Source organism: Rhipicephalus microplus, chromosome 8 (genome assembly GCF_043290135.1).
Source record: "Rhipicephalus microplus isolate Deutch F79 chromosome 8, USDA_Rmic, whole genome shotgun sequence".
NCBI classification, from domain to species: domain Eukaryota; kingdom Metazoa; phylum Arthropoda; class Arachnida; order Ixodida; family Ixodidae; genus Rhipicephalus; species Rhipicephalus microplus.
The window spans coordinates 121,675,929-121,695,917 of record NC_134707.1 but is presented as its reverse complement, the minus strand read 5'-3'; the positions used below and the strand labels follow the sequence as shown (position 1 = coordinate 121,695,917).

The following is a 19,989-nucleotide window of genomic DNA, read 5'->3' as shown; positions in this document are numbered from 1 at the left end:
GGGCTTCTGTGGATGCGTTCTAGCTGTGCAAGCACTTTGTAACTGCAACCATGTGCTTTTCATTCATAAATTTTTCTTTGTCAATGCTATTGTAGAAACATCAGTAAGAGCTTTCCTAAACTGACTGACGCAAAACAATATTATAGCAATTTTCAGCTTTTGTGGGAAGTGCACATCCCCTCCTCCCTCATTTGTATGATATTTCCTTACAGTTGGCTGAAAACACGAAAAGCAGAATGCATCAGCTTTTCACGTTGACGATGCTAATGCTGTGTTCGTTGTCACGTATGCTGCCTCGCTCTTCCAGTTTATATCAAAATGTTTGGCAAGCATTGTTTGCGACAAAGAACAGTGCACTTTAACAGTTGTAGCTTTACACACCGAAAAAGGCTTCATTTGCAGTGCGGCCAGCTTTTCTGTTTTTTTTTAGTTTCTATCGGGCAGATGCACTGTCCGCTCTACGGGTACATAAATAACAAAACATTCACGAATGATGCGTAAATGCGACAGCATTATTGCGGATTTAGTTCAGTGTATATGATTTTCGCTAAATGAGTCTTCTAATAAAGTTTTAATCAATCAATCAATCAATCAATGGGTCTCCTTCCATTCAATAAATCAGATTGCCTCGCTACTTTTACGATGACTATTGCCTCAGCTGATAAGTTTCTATTATAAAGCATATCGCCACATGATGCGGCAGGCGTCTTCCTTTGATGCTTAGCGTCTGTTGTATTGTTCCTGTATGATGTGTGCAGCTGTCGAGACATATATTGAGTGCACATGTGCATTCGTGCTTATTCCTAACAATGAGTAATACAGTATGCAGATGACAGGCTTGACGTAGGTATTACGTCAGGTTTCTCGTACCTACTCATGCGACAGCTCAACAAGCTAAGTAAGGGTGCAGTGAAATACTTTTTTTAGGCTGACCCAAACAACACACCCATGCATTTAACGTAGAATGTGTTGCCACACCACAGCCATTTGTCTTCGTGCCCACTGCCTGCATTAAAACTCATGGCGTGGTATATTATTAAAGCAGCCTTACCAATTGACTCCTATGCTTTCTTCTTCACTAGCATTCAGGTAAATGAAAGCGACAGCGTCATTTTAGGCCCTCTAACTAAATATGTGCTGCATATCATTGAGGCTCTTGTGAGGGTTCGGTTGTCTTAGCTTCAGCTTCCACTCACAGCACTATGTACACGTCAGCGGTGCTTTATTGAAACATTACGGAAGTTGTAGTAACGTACGTATGAAATATAGAGCACTTAGCTTCACTTTACATCGATCACATGCATACAGAACAATGAAGTATTCATCGCTTAACAACATAGCAAAAACCTTTCCAAAACGAGAAACAGGTTTAAAAGCTACTAGCTCAGCCTTGAAATTCGATATACGCTTTATGTAGAAGTGTCTGGACTGACCCTTTTGCTGCATAGTATGGTACTAGGTCTGTTATTACAGTATCAAAATATGTCGTGTCTATTTGTAAACAAAATGTATTTCGCTTGGCTAACGAGAGGCGTATGCTTGTATGCCGAGTATGCTTGTCTTTCAAGCTTGTTTTTAATTTATTTGTATTTTATTAAAAGTTACACTTTCTGGTATATCTATGTATTGTGGGACACTCGTAAGAGATCGAAAGTGTGGATTAGTCGCCAAACAAATGGAGCTCTTGATTCAGCCTCTCTCAAAATGCGGTGTGCAGAAAATTAGACTACCTCCCATGGAACTTGCACATGTCAGCTTTTTCACGATCTGAGAGTGTACCTCAGCGATTGATGTATCATGAAGGGCAACTTAAACGCCGTCTACAAAGTGACATATTGCCTATACGTCAACTCCACTTCTTACTAAAAAATGAAACTGTGCGGTATTTTGGCTTTTCGGAAATCATTGGCGTAGAGCCAAACGAAAACGTCCTTGCTAGGGCGGACATAAGCTAAGACCCTTATGTCCTTAAAAATTGAGGCGTCATGCCAGTTTGGCTGTCATTGAGCTCCCTGCAAGGAAGTTACCATCTAAATATAGCGACAGTTTGCCCAGCAGGAAAAGCGAGATTTCCATCCGTAACCTTCGCAGCCACTGGTTTCGACACCGAAGCAGTTTTTAACATTGTAGTCGTAGAAGAAGAGCGTCACATTGGTCGCTGGGGTTGGTGGTGGGCACCCTTCGGGAGGCTCAGCGCAGGTAATCGCACTGCACGGTGAATCCGTCATTAGCAGAAATCCTGTGCAGAGACCACAAGAAATATTTGGGTCACAAAGCAAATGATCACAAAACGCGGGCAGGTTACTACTAAATGTAAGTGGCACTGTTAGATACATATTTATTTTAAAGTAACCACCGCGTTTACGGCTGAATTTTTTATTTTGAACAATGTTTACCCTGTAAGAGCCACAAGCGCAGCTCATTAGAAAGTGGAGCGCTTTTTTTAACTCAAAGTGGGCTAATTAAAGCTCCATGAAGTCAAAAATACTGTCTTTCGAGCAATATTTTTGGCGAGAAGATAGTATGACCTTGCTGCGATAATTATGCTTATGCCTAAGTATAGGCTGTAAAATATTACAAGTTTTGAGAATGTGTTGTAATAATGAATAATAAAATGTAGTAAGCCCCAGTGTCTGGACCACAATTACGTCACTTACTTTAAAAGCATGTGAAGGCACGACGAACACTATCCCCTTTATTCAAGATCTCACGTTTACAATATTTGCACTACTATTTCGTTAAGCACAATGCATTACAGAATTACGGCGAAAAGGAATCACGGAATGTGTTAAAAAAGAGTCATACTTGGCGTAGTGCAACTCAGGCTCAAAACTATCATTACAAAGCACACCTTAAACTGAATAGCGAACTGGTCAGATGAGTTGACAGTCACTTGAGCTTGCCTCTTTGGCTTGTATACACCTACAATGCTAATAATAGAGAGTTAAATGCCAGTCACTGGTTTTGACACAGATATTGTAATAAACTATTCAGTGCAGTTAAAAACTTATTTTTAACATTATGTTATGTGAGTGACGAGTCACTCGCACTGAAGGCTGTATACAAGTTATATATACAACAGCGGTTGCAGCGCTGATTGATTCAGCCCAGAGCTCGAGCAGATAGAGACCATCGCCTTCGTCGGGTGCACAAGCGCATGGTTGAATAAGCTTGCAAGATGCGTGTATCATAATCCTCGGTGGCAAATTCGCCGTCTCATCGCATCTATAGATGCCAACGTCAATGGGGGAGTGGTACGGCTTCACGCATGCAAGGTGTGCGATATCGCTGGCCTGTCAGGAGGACGGAGACGACGAGCTCACGTGATAGCGTTGTGCGTGGCTTAGCCTGTCGGCACAATATATCTAACGCGATATCATAAAAGAGTTTGGTTCGCCGAAATTCCGGTGTCGGTGCTGGTATCGTTGGTTGTGAGCAAAATATCATCATCTTGTCCGTGTCCTTAAATTCAAGAAATATGCCAATAAAATAAATAATATTATTTTCTGAGTCTGAGTGAGGATGGGACTTAGGCCGTTTGCGTGGAAAGCGGGTGCACTAGCACGCAGTGAAGCGTCTGCTTTGAAATGCAGTTAAAATAGGTTCAGCGAAAGCCAGAGGGTTCCTGGAATGAGGAGACCCCCCCCGCCCAAGATGGAAGCGGAACTACACCACTACACCGTTTCGAAAAATCAAACGTTTATTCCTTCTCTTCCTCTGCATGGAACTGCAATAAAACACCGTTCACGCTTCACTAACAGACGCGTCTTGTATACGGTGTTTACAATACAAAATGCAATACCGCAGTAATATTGCGTGGTACAAGCGTACATAGCCATCGGGTTTCAGTATACGTCATTATCATGGTAACTTCGCGGTTTAAAGCCGGTCATGCCCGTTACGAAAGACGAAAACGTAACTGCGTTTTTTTTTCCCTAAAGCCACGTGGTGGGTGCATAGCAACTCCGAAAACACTTCACGCGTGTAATTGCTCATGGTGTTAAGCATGCTACCCACTACACAGAATACAGCCACATTCTAAAGTTTGACTGGCACAAGTCACTTTCAACTTTATCAATAGCATTGTAGAAATCCACAATTTAGACTTCTCGAGTAACACCATACAATAAAACGTATGCGCTAACTGGTTGAAGTACGTGCTAAGGAAGAATGTCGCTATAGCGTTGAACTCTTAAAGATGAACCTTATTCGTTCCCATTATAATATATTTTGTCCCAAAGGAAACGTAGCGCTCGTCAACATGATTTCAACCATTGTTTCTGAACTCAAACTACTTCATCATGACGGGCTTCATGAAGCTTACTTCGTGGAACTAGACAGATGGATGCGAAACGTTACTGCTAGTCCAGAGGTGCACGACTCAACGCGCCGTGGGCCGCTCCCACGTTGCGACAGTCAGGCCAAGCCTTACCACTGCCTAGCGGGCTCTCCCAACAGCTCTGAGTTTAGCCCCGACATCGGGGCTCTTGACTGCGGATAGCCACTTGTCCAAGTTGGTTTGGTCTGTGCCTCGCAACGAGGGGCAACGCCAGAGCATATTGTTTATGCTATCATATTCCGCCTGCATACTCTTTCCCTGCAATAATAGGTGCATATATACCAATATGTACAAGATGAAAGAACGATTTTAACGGAGATCCACATGTGAATACTTATTTGTGTTTTTGTGTGTGTGTGTCTATGCTCTACAAGACACATCACCATCGTAGAAATAAGCGTGAAGAACTGACTGATTGATATTGGTCGTTTAACGTCCCTAAACTGCCATATAATTATGAAAGACGCCGTATTGGAGGACTTTGAAAATTTTTACCGACTGGGGTTTTTAACATATACCCAAATCTGAGCACATGGCCTACAGAATTTTCACCTTCACCGCAAATGCAGCAGCCGCTGCCTGGATTCAAACCGGCGACCTTCCAAAAGCAGCCGAGTACCTTAGTCACTAGACCACCACCGCGGGGCAGCGTGCAAGGCGTCGGCTCGGCAAATACGAATTCATTGACGAATCATCTGTCGGCGCTGTTCTTGGAATGCTGTCTGGTGTTCGGGCAATCGTAGAATCCGTGCCCTCTCCATGTGGAAGTTGTCATTTTAAACTGCCATTCGCGAGTTTGGTGACATGGCTGCGAAGGGATGAACTACGTCACTGAAAGTGCAGCCAATAGTACGCGTGCTTGCGTACGACGAAGAGAATGGCTCAGCTGCCAATGACACGTGCTTTTGTGGAATTTGACATAACTGATGGCGCAGCCAATAGAGATCATTGTCTCAGCTCCTAGCGAACTGTTTTTCGTTTCGCCAAGTGACATAGAGCATTCGCTATAAAACACCTCGCCAGTGGTGTCGGCAGAACTCGCCCCCTTCGCATATTACTGGTTAACTACGCGTCACCGGCATCGGCAAATGGAAGCTAATCTGCTTAAACCATGCGCCAGTGTTATCAGATACTACCGAGTAAACACGCTAATGGTCCTCACAAGAGAAGTGAAAACATAATGAATTTTCTAATTAAAACTATTTTAAATTACGGTTCGAAAATGTCCCTCAAATACAAAGGAGAGTTTCAAAAAGACCTAATTTTATTCGTACAGTGAAAATATGTACAAATATGAAAGAAAGCGCATAGGTACTGCAAAACGCTGGCCCGTATCTGCATGTTTCACAGCAAACGTCGTCGTAAGACGAGAGTTAGTGTCTGTAGAGAGTGAACAAAACGTTTATTTGATGTTTTGCGCGAGAGAAATGGTGACTTGTATTTTAGGGGCGTTTGAGAGTCTCGATCCGTGCAGCGAAGACGAACGAGCGCATTGAGGCACGTTAGACATGAGCGCTATCTGGCAGTTGTCTTTGAAAACGAAGGAAGGCGTGTGCGCTACGGTACGGTGTACTAGAAGGGGTACACTCTACCCACGGAGAAAGATGCGCGCCTGTCTCGGTGGCGATAAGGTGTAAAACGTACAGCGACGGGCAGGTGCCACCACCGTGTCATCTTAGCAGAGCGTTGGAAACACTTGCCTAATCGAGCATAGCGTTGCATTGTCAGCGCAGCGTGATAAACGCTATGGTCTTCAGAACTACTTATGTATTCCTAGAATAAATTTGGCACACATACAAAATATTGACGGGTTGTTGTGGTGCCTCAGATATGCGCAGTAATTGCTTTTTAATTGACAATCGCACAAGTATGAGCGCTGAAACTTGAGCAATATTGGTGGGCACTGAGGATGGGGTTGGCCGTTTGGGGCATCGAAGTTGTTTGGGATATCGTTAGGGCGGATAAACATAAAAATGTGCATACATACTGACAGACAGACGGACAGACCAAAGTTTTTGCTTCGAAGTACCCCAAAAAAGACTTTCTTCTTTAAAAAAAGGTTTCACGACAGATTTTGTTCACTTGAAGTCACGTTTGTCAGCGCATGATGAACGTCACTTGTTGATTCACGTGACGTATAATACACTTAAACACTCTACCATGGACATGCAGTTGGAAGAGGGAGGTAATGAGTGGGTGCGAAATCTGCCACGCTCATTCACTTAGTAGGAATCGGGTGAGGGTGCTACGGTGTACTTTCGCCCCTTTGCTGGGGATCCCGTGAATGCCTATACAATCACTACTCAAGGTCATCAACCAACACGCTATTAGTGAATGACAAATGCCCACTGCTGAACATTATAATCACTGAAACGAATATGTTGGCTCGGATATTGCAAATAAGCCCCCAAAAACGAGTCCAGTGAATGCAAAAATTTTCAAAAGCCTCAGCAAAAGCAGAAGCCTAAATGCGCTTATCACAAGTAGTACCGCCAACTTTGTCATGCAAACACCTTACACGAAGTTTTAAATTACGTACCTATCAGCGCGATACCAACTGCTGTTTTAGCCGTCTTCATGACGTTTTGGTCCACTTGAATCAATCGAATCCTGACAATAGAATTTTATGAGATAAGGATGAAACTATTGGACGTAACAAAACAATACGCCTACTTTTCCTTCATGCTGTGTCAGAAAATGACAAAATAGTTTTTACAACAGAATACTGATATAATCGTGACATTTAAGATTGCCATGACATTCATAATTTCTGAGAGAATCGTTAAGTGCTCAATACACAATCATATCAGGCTAGTTGGTATGAATCCATCTTGGTAGGAAGCGCAGCAACTTATACACGGAACACACTACACACAGTTGAAGCTAAGCGCTTGTGCTGTGTGTTCAGTGTAAAGTTGCAGCGCTTCCTACCAAGATTGTTAAAGTGCTCGATTTGCCTGTAGCTGTTAGATTGTCTGATTACTTAATCCTTTGCAGTTGTTGAAATAGGATTGCACTTAATGAACTTGGCGGGGTGTTGGTTGAAGATGCTCGATGGTAGCTCAGCCACTTGCTTTGTAACGTTTAAATAAAGGAACACTTAATTTATTGGCGTGCTCTCTTATTACACGTGGGTGATTGCGTACCTGAGTTCATAAGAAAGAAAAAAAATGAAGGCAGATAAAAGCATTGTGCCTGCGCTAACATAAGGATCAGGTGCAAATAGTATTTTGTTGCAATATTGATCAACGCAAGCTCCCGATATAGCCTATGCGAAAAAACTATCAGAAACAAATACAAGTTTAAAATGCGTTTTGAGACAATAAATCCTGCCCCGTTTATGCGAGAAATGAAGTACGAACCTTTCCGCAAAGTGGCTCCGCCGATTGTGATCCGTTCGCTGTTTGCCAGATGTTGCTGTCGATTATCTTCTCAGCTATATCAATATGTGGCTTCAGACCTCCTCACTGAATGACTGATGACTTGTTGCATTGATTTGTGTCTTGTCTCCCCGAACAAGCAATCTATCCCGAGAATTCCTTTTGCTTATCTGCAGAGTATTGCACTGCCTTTATCTACAGTGGCTGAAGTGTTCAGCTTTGTCACCGAAATAAATGTGACTGGGGATATTAACTTCTGAGGGCATGATATATACTGTCTATTTTTCCGTACCATATTTCAACAGAGTAATTTCTTAACACCCACTTGCATTGTGACGCCTACGACATCGGCGACTATCCATTTTGCCCAGTCCATGCCAGCTCTATCCTGTTAATGGTGTCCCTGTAATTCCTTGCCCAAAGTATTGGCTCTGAAATTTCAGTTGTGGCTTTGACAATCTTAGGTGGCTGTTGCATGGATAAGGCGGGGGGCTGAAATATAGCTCGCCCATCCCCCCCCCGCTCTGACTCACTTATCTAATATTTCTACTTCACAAAGGCAGGAGGAAGGGGGGAAGGCAAGCCTATGCTAACTGGCCGTAAAACTTCAATCTCCTGTTTACCGGCCAAGTTCAAAGTCGATAGAGTCTATCAGCGGATATAACTATCACTACACGCTTCAGATTGCTATTTCATTCATGACGTCATGCCTCCGTCAAAGCAGTGCTATCAAGGCGACGCTACACTTCGCATTTCAATACGCGTCTTTGCACAGCATGCCTAATTTTTTTATTTTTTTTTTTATTTCACTTTTTGGATAATACAATCGCATTGCCCGTAGTCAGGACAAAAGGAAGTGGTCTGCCTCCTAATGAGACCTTAAATCAAGCCAAGGAAGGTATAAAGAACGTCGTATTTAAACTTTAACTGTATTGCGTTCTGAGTCATATGGAAATTAACTGAGAAGGAGAACAAGGATGAAAGAAAGCCAGGAAAGTTAGTCAGGACTGAGGCTCGTAGCGTACCTCGAGCTGGGGGAGATAATAGGGTGAAATAAATTTATAAAAGAGGAAAGAGAAGCCGCTGTTGGGGCCGACATAACTATTCCGCGTTTCATATCACCAACGGTAAATCAGTAGCAAGTGGGTAAAAAGGCAGACCGATCCAAAAACCATCGGGTAGCACATGATTAATTGTGGGGACTATTTACTCCTCTTTTCAAAGACCTGCTGCTGCGATTTTCTTTGAAGACGATAACATATCCTCGATGCAATTTTCTCACTTTATGCCATCTGATTTCCTTAATTTTCCTGCTAACTGCGGCTGTATAGCAGTGAAATGTTTTGCGATCTTTCGGTTTTCCCGCTTCGGTGTGGATAATTGGATCAATACCAAACTCGATTCGAAATCCTTAGAAGCACAGCAAATCGCACAGTGGGCAACTACTATGTTGCGACAGTCAAAACAGTTTGGCACAGAATTAAGTTTTCGAAGGCCTACTAATAAACATTTGCTCTACACAAATACTATATTATATAGAGTACACTCCAAAACCATATGGCTGTGAGGGACGTGATAGTGGAGGGCTGCGGAAAATTTTACCAGTGAGTGTATTTTAATGTGATGTGACGTAAAACAGTACACAGGCCACTACAATTTTGTCAAAATGTTGCATATTGCTAATACACACGGAATAGGAACAGATAACAGGACAAGTGCTTACTTTCAGCTGATTTTTTTATATTAAAAAGTAGATATATGTGTATTGATCTGTACAGAAATGTCAAATTTTTGCACATGAAAACCAGCCGCATTGAGAAACATCATTTCATATACAGTCAGTGCCACCCACAGGAAGCTGACAAAGCTATCACCGGCCTCCAATGGCCGGTGATAGCTTTGTCAAGTGTCAAGTGGCTTCAATGGTATCTCGCGTAGGCTAATCGGCATACCTACATTCAGTGACGCACTCTTTCAACAAAACTTCCACCCACAATTATCACAAGACACAGACACGTCTTCATTTTGATACCAGTCAAATTTCTGCTCATGTTTTCTTAGCCTATTGTTCAGGCGCCTACCCGACTGCCCAATGTAAATCTTGCCACAAACAAAAAAAAGGAGGGGGGTGGGGCAAGTGATACACTATATTATTCACACATGGAACATGTGGAGACTGATCTTTCTTCAAAAATTGTGGAGGCCTTATGGTTAAGGGGCTTGTGGCTCGCAAATACTCGTTAGTGTCTTTTGGCGGAAAAAACATTTCTATTTTAACGTTCCGTGCAATTTGTTCAAGAACGCGTGACGCGTTTTGAATATACAGTACGACTACGCTTTTTCATATATCAGCACTGGTTACACACCTACCTGTCTAAGTCATTTAGCACACCTTATGCTACTGAGACAGGTACATGACAGAGTGAACTGCTAGCGAAAGGCATGCATTTATTTTAATTATCGCACTACTAGACCTTTTATAGCGGCATGATTTGCGAAGCGCGCTGTCAAAACAAACATCAGCGATTGCTTTCTTCACCAGCCTGGAATGGCATGATTCACACTAAAGCAGCACTTTCTTGTCATGAGGGTAATAATCCCAACACTTGTGATGTTCAAAGAGAACAACTTTCAGGTTTAAAAACAAAATCACTTTCTTAACAGGGAGCTCATGTGTCGCCGCCAAATTGTCAAGATCATGAGCAAAGAGGTCAAGTACGCCACTAACGAGTTGACTGGAGTTAAACAAAATGGAATAGTCTTATATATATATATATATATATATATATATATATATATATATATATATATATATATATATATGTATATATATATATATATATATATATATATATATATATATATATATATATATATATATATATATATATATATATATATATATATATATATATATATATATGTATGTATGTATGTATGTGAGATCTAGCAGACAGTAATGCCAAGGAATGTACAGGGGAAGTTATTAGAACCAATGGAATGTAAATAAGAAGAAAGAAATATCCGCTCACGGCTGGTTATTTATTCATCCACTTTTCATCCATTCATCCACTGGCCTTCATCAGGATAGAATCCTGATGAAGGCCAGACTCTAGGCCGAAACGTCGAAATAAACCACGTTGTGACCGCTCACGGAGGATATTCTGGACTATAGGCAATGCTACGGCCACTCTACCACCATGCCTATATATATATATATATATATATATATATATATATATATATATATATATATATATATATATACTCCTCGGCTTCTACCAACCATCGCTACCTTCATACGTCACATGATTCCCCCTCCCCCCGAAAGAATACGCGAGCTACAAACTATGAAGCATGAACAAGTGGTGTCTCATCATGGCAAAAATATCACAAAATAGAGTAGTTCCATGTAACACGGCAGTTCCTTGCACTTGCACAAACACATTCACAGGAAAGGCAGTCTAGTGACATCTAGGAGACCTCAGGTGGGCGAGGTTGGCTGTTGCGTTCTGGAGAGCATGAACATGCATTCGACTTGGAAAATGATGAATGATGATGATGAACGACTTGGAAAATGATGAACATGCATTCGACTTGGAAAAGTACAATGAATAAATTACGATACAACAATAATACAAGAACTGTTTCAGTTTGTTAACGCGCATAAAACGGCTTGAGGCGCGCGACATGGACGACTTCAGGTCGCGATCGGCGTCGTTGAGAGTTCGTGATGCCGTCGGGAACAACCTCGTAATCAAGTGGGACGAGACGTCGAACCACCCTGTACGGTCCGAAGTACCGTCGGCAGAAGCTTTTCACTTAGTCCACGTCGGCGTATCGGCGTCCACACCCAAACACGTTCACCGGGCTGGTATTGCACGAAGCGTCGTCGAAGGTTGTAACGGTGGCTGTCGGTCGTCTGTTGATTCTTGATACGGAGACGCGCAAGTTGTCGGGCTTCTTCGGCGCATTGAAGGTACTCGCTCACATCGAGGTTTTCTTCGTCGGTGACGTTGGGTAACATGGCATCGAGCGTCGTTGCCGGTCTCCTTCCGTAGACCAATTTGTATGAAGATATCTGCGTCGTCTCCTGCACCGCCGTGTTGTATGCGAAGGTCGCATACGGAAGAATGGCGTCCCACGTCTTCTGTTCGACATCGACGTACATTGACAGCATGTCGACGATCGTCTTGTTAAGCCGCTCGGTGAGGCCGTTGGTCTGTGGGTGGTACGCTGTCGTCCGGCGGTGGTTTGGCTGGATGCCAATATCGCTTGAGTTAAGTCGGCAGTGAATGCCGTTCCTCTGTCGGTGATAAGGACCTCCGGGGCGCCGTGACGTAGGACGATATTTTCGACGAACTTAGCTACCTCGGATGCACTGCCTTTTGGCAGGGCTTTTGCCTCGGCGTAGTGGGTGAGGTAGTCGGTAGCTACCACGATCCACTTGTTTCCGAAAGCCGACGTCGGGAACGGCCCCAGTAAGTCCATACCAATCTGCTGGAAAGGTCGGCAAGGTAAATCAATTGGCTGCAGAAGTCCCGCTGGCCTTGTCGGCAATGTCTTGCGTTACTGACAGTCCCGGCATGTCCTCACATAACGAGTGACGTCGGTGGTAAGACGTGGTCAATAGTAGTTTTCTTGTATCCTCGCGAGCGTGCGAGAAACACCGAGGTGCCCTGCCGTCGGATTGTCGTACAGGGCCTGCAGGAGCTCTGGTCGCAGAGCTGAAGGCACCACAAAGAGGTACTTAGCTCGAAGCGGTGAAAAGTTTTTCTTTTGTAGAAGACCGTTTCGTAGAAAGAACGACGCAAGTGCGCGCTTGAATACCTTCGGGACTTCGACGGTCCTGCCTTCGAGGTATTCTATTAGGGCCTCAAGTTCCGGGTTGGCCCGCTGTCGTTCAGCAAAGTCGTCGGTAGTTATCGTTCCCAAGAAGTAGTCGTCATCCGGGTCGCCGGGCGGTGGTTGGTCGACAGGCGCACGAGAGAGACAGCCGGCGTTGGAGTGTTTCTTGCCGGACTTGTAAACGATGGTGATGTCATATTCTTGAAGTCTCAGGCTCCATCGTGCGAGGCGACCTGAAAGGCCCCTCAAGGTAGCTAGCAAACACAAGGCGTGGTGGTCGCTCACAACTTTGAAGGGCCTGCCGTAGAGGTAGGGGTGAAATTTCGACGTAGTCCAGATGATGGCGAGGCACTCCTTTTCTGTTGTGGAATAATTTGCTTCTGCTTTGGATAGCGATCGGCTGGCGTAACTAATAACCCTTTCAAGTCCGTCAGCCCTCTGCACAAGAACGGCGCCAAGACCTACGCTGCTTGCGTCAGTATGTATTTCTGTCTCGGCGAATTCGTCGAAATGGGCAAGTAACGGAGGCGTCTGGAGGCGATGTTTAAGCTCCTGGAAAGCGTGTTCCTGTGGCGTTTCCCACTTGAACTCCACGTCAGCCTTGGTAAGGTTAGTGAGAGGATCGGTGATGCGGGTGAAGTTTTTCACGAACCGCCTATAATAGGCGCACAGGCCCAGAAATCGGCGCACGGCTTTCTTGTCAGTGGGCGGCGGGAAGTCGGCGATGGCGGCTGTTTTCCGTGGATCGGGACGAACTCCTGACTTGCTGATAACGTGCCCCATAAACAAGAGCTCCTCGTACGCAAATCTGCACTTTTCTGGCTTCAGTGTGAGTCCGGAAGTCTTGATGGCTTGAAGTACAGCTTCAAGGCGCCGAAGATGCTCGTCGAAACTCGAGGAAAACACGACGACGTCGTCGAAGTACACGAGGCAAGTCTGCCACTTCAATCCTGCCAGTACTGTATCTATAACGCGTTGAAAAGTTGCAGGCGCTGAGCAAAGGCCGAAGGGCATCACCTTAAACTCGAAGAGGCCGTCCGGTGTTATAAACGCCGTCTTTTCTCGGTCTCTTTCGTCGACTTCGATTTGCCAATAGCCAGTCTTGAGGTTCATTGAAGAAAAGTACTTGGCGTTATGGAGCCGATCAAGTGCGTCGTCTATCCGTGGGAGAGGATACACGTCCTTTCTTGTGATTTTGTTCAGGGGGCGATAATCGACGCAGAAACGTAGGGTCCCATCCTTTTTCTTCACTAACACCACGGGGGATGCCCGTGGACTCTTGGACGGCTGGATAATGTCATCCCGCAGCAATTCATCAACTTGTCTCTTCATGGCCTCACGTTCTCGCGTCGAAACCCTGTACGGACTCTGACAGAGTGGTCTGGCATTTTCTTCGGTTATGATGCGATGTTTCGTGATTGGGGTCTGCCGAATTTTTGATGACGACGAAAAGCAATCTTCGTATTGTAGGAGCAGGGCCTTGAGCTGTACTTGCTTATCCTTCGAAAGTCTGGGATTGACGTCGAAAGCTATGGGAGTGGCTTGGTTCCTCTTAGCAGGTTCCACAAAATCGGCGAGGGCGAAAGCACTGGTGGCTTCGACAATTTCTTCGATGTATGCGACCGTTGTTCTTTTGTTCACATGTTTGTACTCATTGCTGAAATTCGTGAGCATAACCGTTGCTTTGCCTCCCCGCAGCTCTGCAATTCCTCTTGCGACGCAAATATTTCGGGTGACCAACAGATGCTGACTGCCTTCAACGACGCCTTCGAAGTCAGGTGATTTAGGAGCGCCGACTAAAATAATGACGCTTGAGCGAGGCGGAATGGTGACTTGTTCTTCCAGCACATTCAAGGCATGGTGTCCCGACGGCGTGCGCGGCGGTAGTGCTTCCTCTGTGGATAACGTTATCGACTTTGTTTTTAGGTTGATGACAGCACCATGGAGGCATAAGAAGTATATGACAAGGATGACGTCTCTCGAGCCACGCTGTAGGACTACGAAGTCTGTAGCATAAATACGGCCGTTAATGGTGACTCTCGCTGTGCAGATTCCTGCAGGCGTAACGAGATGACCTCCGGCTGTGCGGATTTTAGGGCCTTTCTAAGCTGTCCTAACTTTCTTTAACTTCGCGGTGAACGACCCACTTATGACAGAATAGTCGGCTCCAGTATCGACGAGAGCGGTCACACTGTGGCCGTTGATAAGAACGTCGAGGTCGCTAATTCGCCGTCTCGCATTACAGTTAGGGCGTGGCGTCGGGTCACGGCTGCGTCGGCTTGTTCCGCTGCTTCCATGTTGCGTCGTCAGGCCACCTTCGGTATGTGAGCTTTCGCCGTCAGGGCTTTGCCTGGTTGGCGTTGTGTTTGGAAAGCTCCATCGCGGCGTCGTCGTCGTCGGAGGATCTTCGGTAGTTCGTCGCACAGCAACCGCACCTCCACCGGTTGCTGCCCTTAGTTTCCCGGATACGGGCTAGGAGACCGGCCCCGCGTTGGGCCAGAGTACTGCCGGTGGTGCGGTGACGTGCGGCGGCTGGGTGACGGCGAACGCGAAGGGCTTCGTGGTGTCCACCGAGTTCCTGTCAGGTAGTCGGCGATGTCACGTGGTCGTTCTCCTGGCTGTGGACGCAGTGCATTGACGGCGAAGCCACGCAGTCCCATCTGTCGGTACTGGCAACGGCGGTATGTGTGTCCGGCCTCGCCGCAGTGGTAACAGAGCGGGTGATGGTCAGGGGTGCGCCAGACGTCAGTCTTCTTCGGTGCACTGCGCTGGGCCGCTGGCGAACGGTATGACGTCGGTGGGGGTGGTGGCGGTGGTGGCGTCGGTCGACGTAAGTGCGATGGGGCGGCGTTTTGGCGTGGACGGGGAGGAGCGTTGTAGCGCAGTGAAGCGGCGTAGCTCATAGCTTCCGGCTCGGGCAGCGGTGCGTGGGGAAATCGAAGAGATTGCTGAACTTCTTCTCGCACAATGTCGGCGATTGAATCCACTTGAGGCTGCGCCGAAGGCAAGAGCTTGCGCAGCTCTTCCCGCACGATCGCTCGGATCGTTTCACGCAGGTCTCCGGAGTTACTGGCTTGAGCAGCAGCGCAGTCTGCAGTCAGGCGACGATTATACTGTCTGGTGCGCATGTCCAGGGTCTTTTCGATAGTGGTCGCTTCGGCTACAAATTCTTGGACGGTTTTCGGTGGGTTTCTCATCAGTCCCGCCAAGAGCTCCTGTTTGACCCCTCGCATGAGGAAACGAACTTTTTTCTCCTTAGGCATGTCTGGGTCAGCGTGACGGAATAGTCGGGTCATTTCTTCTGTGAAAATGGCGACATTTTTCATTTGGTAGCTGAACCCGGGTCTCTAATAAAGCAGCGGCCCTCTCTTTGCGAGCGACGCTCGCGAACGTTTGCAGGAATGCGCCGCAAAATCATCCCACGTTCGGAACGTGGACTCCCGATTTGCGAGCCAGGTCCTTGTGGTGTCTTCCAAATAGAAGAACACACGACGCAGCTTTTCGTCATGGTGCCAGTGGTTGAGGGCGGCCACAAGGTCGTATGTTTCTAGCCAGGACTCCATGTCTTCGAACGATGACCCATGGAAAATTGGTTGTTCCCTGGGTTGATGCATGACCATCGTGGGCTGTGACGCTGCGGTTGTCATTGTCGCTGCGGTCGCGATCATGGCTTTGGTCTTCCGCGCCTTGTCTTGTAGAAGCCCGTACTCCGGTGGTAGCCCTTGCTGTCGGCGGCTTGTTCGCTGCTCCTGGTTGGCGTCGGTGTCTTCTCCACGACGTGAGCTGGGTTCACGGCTTGACGGGGGCGTCCGGTACATAAACGAAGCAGCACCTCCACCAGATGTCACGGGGTCGTTACGTGGCCGAAGACAGGAGACTTCGTGTTGGGATTTAATTGTTTATTTGGGCGAACCTGTGCCCGGTAAACGGAAAGTCCAATTACAGCAGCAGTCTCGCACAGATATCAGCCTCGTACTGATAGCGGCGAACGGAGCGTCGGCCTTCGATGAACAACTGACAAGCGGCGAAGTGCGTCGGCATTTATACTCTTGCCGTCGAATGTTCTAGCGTTATCGCTGGCAGTGGCGTACGTTCCAGAACAATCTGTACCGTTCGCACAGTGGGCGTGATCTTATCAAAATGATCTACTACAGTCCGGAACCTTCTCGAAAACTGCAGGCACGGTTTGCGCCGTGAATCATGTGGTGTAAAACTTGGGAAATGGAACGTGGCAATATTAAATATATATATATATATATATATATATATATATATATATATATATATATATATATATATATATATATATATATAAGCGAAAGAAGTGTATACCTAAGGGCTCATTTTTCTGTGTTTTAACACAATAATAATGAGATATAACAGACAGTAATGCCAAGGAATGTACAGGGGAAGTTATTAGAACCAATGGAATGTAAATAAGAAGAAGAAAGAAAAGTGGATGAAAAAATTACCAACTGTGAGCAGGAATCGAACCTACGACCTTCGAATTACGCGTTCGATGCTCTAACCACTGAGCTATCACAGCGGCCCTCCCTCCATCCACTTTTTTGGGTTTATCTGTGAATTTAGAAGTAGGAGCGACAGTCAGCGCCATCTATAAGCCAAACAACGAGTGTGAAAACACTCTTATGCGCATGTTTGGCGTCACGTAGCACGTGAACTTATTATGAGCGGGCAGCTGATTAATTGTCCCTCTTATACAACCTAAACACACCAAGTCTGCCAGTACGAGACCCTCGTTCAATGAAATAAGGGAAAGAAGTGTATACCTAAGGGCTCGTTTTTCCGTGTTTTAACACAATAATAATGAGATATAACAGACAGTAATGCCAAGGAATGTACAGGGGAAGTTATTAGAACCAATGGAATGTAAATAAGAAGAAAGAAGAAAGAAAAGTGGATGAAAAAATTACCAACTGTGAGCAGGAATCGAGCCTACGACCTTCGAATTACGCGTTCGATGCTCTAACCACTGAGCTATCACAGCGGCCCTCCCTCCATCCACTTTTTTGGGTTTATCTGTGAATTTAGAAGTAGGAGCGACAGTCAGCGCCATCTATAAGCCAAACAACGAGTGTGAAAACACTCTTATGCGCATGTTTGGCGTCACGTAGCACGTGAACTTATTATGAGCGGGCAGCTGATTAATTGTCCCTCTTATACAACCTAAACACACCAAGTCTGCCAGTACGAGACCCTCGTTCAATGAAATAAGGGAAAGAAGTGTATACCTAAGGGCTCGTTTTTCCGTGTTTTAACACAATATTAATGAGATATGACAGACAGTAATGCCAAGGAATGTACAGGGGAAGTTATTAGAACCAATGGAATGTAAATAAGAAGAAAGAAGAAAGAAAAGTGGATGAAAAAATTACCAACTGTGAGCAGGAATCGAATATATATATATATATATATATATATATATATATATATATATATATATATATATATATATATATATATATATATATATATATATATATATATATATATATATATATATATATATATGTGTGTGTGTGTGTGTGTGTGTGTGTGTGTGTGTGTGTGTGTGTGTGTGTGTGTGCGTGTGTGTGTGTGTGTGTGTGTGTGTGTGTGTGTGTGTGTGTGTGTGTGTGTGTGTGTGTGTGTGTGTGTGTGACGCATTCACAAGGTGATTCCAGGAAAGCCGACGAAGAGGAAGTGCGCGTGCATTAGAATAAACGCATGGCATCTGAACCACGACGTGTCTCCATTTTGTAGCGTCACACAAGTCGACAGGATCGCCCTCATCAACGTGCCATGGCTAAGCCAAAGCCTCCGCTCAACTTACAGAAGTTCAAGGGAACACCAGAAGACGTCCTCATCGACAAGTGGCTTCTTCTTTCCGACATGAAGGCAGCCGATGCATCATGGACTCACCGCGATCGGGTCACTCACTTCAACGAATACATTGAAGGGGAAGCGTTCAAGTGGTACCTGACAGAGATTTTCGGCAACGGCGAGACAACTAGGGGCGATATCAAGCGTGACATGCAAGCGCGCTTTGCTTCGACTGACGGAGATGCCTTCCGTCTCTTCATTCACTACCGACTGGAAGGAGGGCAGACCATCAAGGACTACTACGACGAGAAAAAGCGACTGGGTTCCTTGGCTGACCTAAAAGAGTGCCACATCATTTCTGGGCTGACTGATGGTGTTCCTCCTGATGTGGAACTGGCGCTCGCCGGACTGTCTTCCAACTCGTCATTAGAGTGGCTCACCGCTCCTCAACGGGTCGAGACATCTTTAAAACGGGTGAGAGGAGTTTCCTTTACTCGTAACGTTTGTATCGCATCAAGAGCTCCACGTTTCTTCAGCAGATTGCAGTAACCGACAATAACTCTTCAACCGCGTGCCCCGCAAAACGAATGTAGATACTGCTCAGCTGCTGGTTTCCCACGACAGTTTCACTGGCACAACGAATGTCCGCGTCGCGGCAATGTGTCCGCTATTGATACTAAAGGGGGAAAGGAACGAGGAGGGCGACCCAGAGTTTCATTATACACTTCAGTGCTCTCATCAACGGAAAGCCAGTAAATGCAATTCTCGATACAGGAGCAACAATTACTTGTATCAGCGAGGATGTGTACAAACAGCTAAAGCTTCAGTTGATGAAAGACTCCAGCATCATGGTCCAGCAAGTTGCATCAAGCATTCGAACTTTGGGTCGCGTAAACATTCAGTTACAAATTGGGAACGTCATCAAGAAAGTTTATGCACATGTGCTGCGAGGCATGAGAACGCAATTAATTCTTGGCCTAGACAGCGCTTCATACTTCAATCTTTCTGTAAATCTGGAAAGCAAGTCAATGACACAAGCACGTGAGAATATGAACCTTCCGCATCACAATGAAAAGAAAACCATTCAAGCCCCGCTGATGCAAACCCTGACTTCAGAAAACTTATCAGAGCATGAGGCTGTGGCGCTCGACTCTCTTTTAAGCAAGTATGACGAGATATTTTCGAAATCTCAGACAGATATTGGGTGCATCACTACTGAGAAACATAGGATCGCACTTACCAATGCTGTCCCTATTCGTCGAGCACCATACCGATGTTCACAGGCAGACAAAGTGCAGATAGACAAACAGAATAACGCTCTCCTCAAGCAAGGTGTTGTGAGGCCTTCATTATCGCCCTACGCCGCACCTGTCATTTTAGCAGATAAGAAAGGTGAAGGACGCACTCGTCTGAGTATTGACTACCGGAAACTCAATGCCATAACGGTACCCGACTTTATACCAATTCCACGTATAGATGATATTCTTGACCACTTAGGAAAGGCGGAGTTTTTCACTACGTTGGACGTAACGTCGGGATACTGGCATGTGCAAATGCATCCTGACGATGTTCAGAAAACTGCATTTGTCACGCCTGATG

General features: G+C 45.5%; 2 long non-coding RNA genes and 1 other non-coding gene across 3 annotated transcripts in view; all 3 read right to left on the bottom strand.

Moving 5' to 3' along the window:
* The window catches only part of LOC142768739 (uncharacterized), a 111,724-nt gene extending 92,054 nt beyond the window's left edge, over positions 1-19,670 (bottom strand). Inside the window, exon 1 of the long non-coding RNA XR_012885421.1 lies at positions 19,631-19,670. This is a non-coding gene — a long non-coding RNA (uncharacterized LOC142768739). The remainder of the gene's footprint in view (positions 1-19,630) is intronic.
* Positions 1,206-8,124, bottom strand: LOC142769360 (uncharacterized). The gene is made up of 3 exons (XR_012885793.1): positions 7,702-8,124; positions 6,879-6,949; positions 1,206-2,239 (listed from the first exon to the last, which is right to left on the bottom strand). It is a non-coding gene; the product is annotated as an uncharacterized LOC142769360 (long non-coding RNA).
* Positions 17,041-17,113, bottom strand: TRNAT-CGU (transfer RNA threonine (anticodon CGU)). Its single transcript has one exon. It is a non-coding gene; the product is annotated as a tRNA-Thr (tRNA).
* Positions 19,671-19,989: the final 319 nt, after the last annotated feature.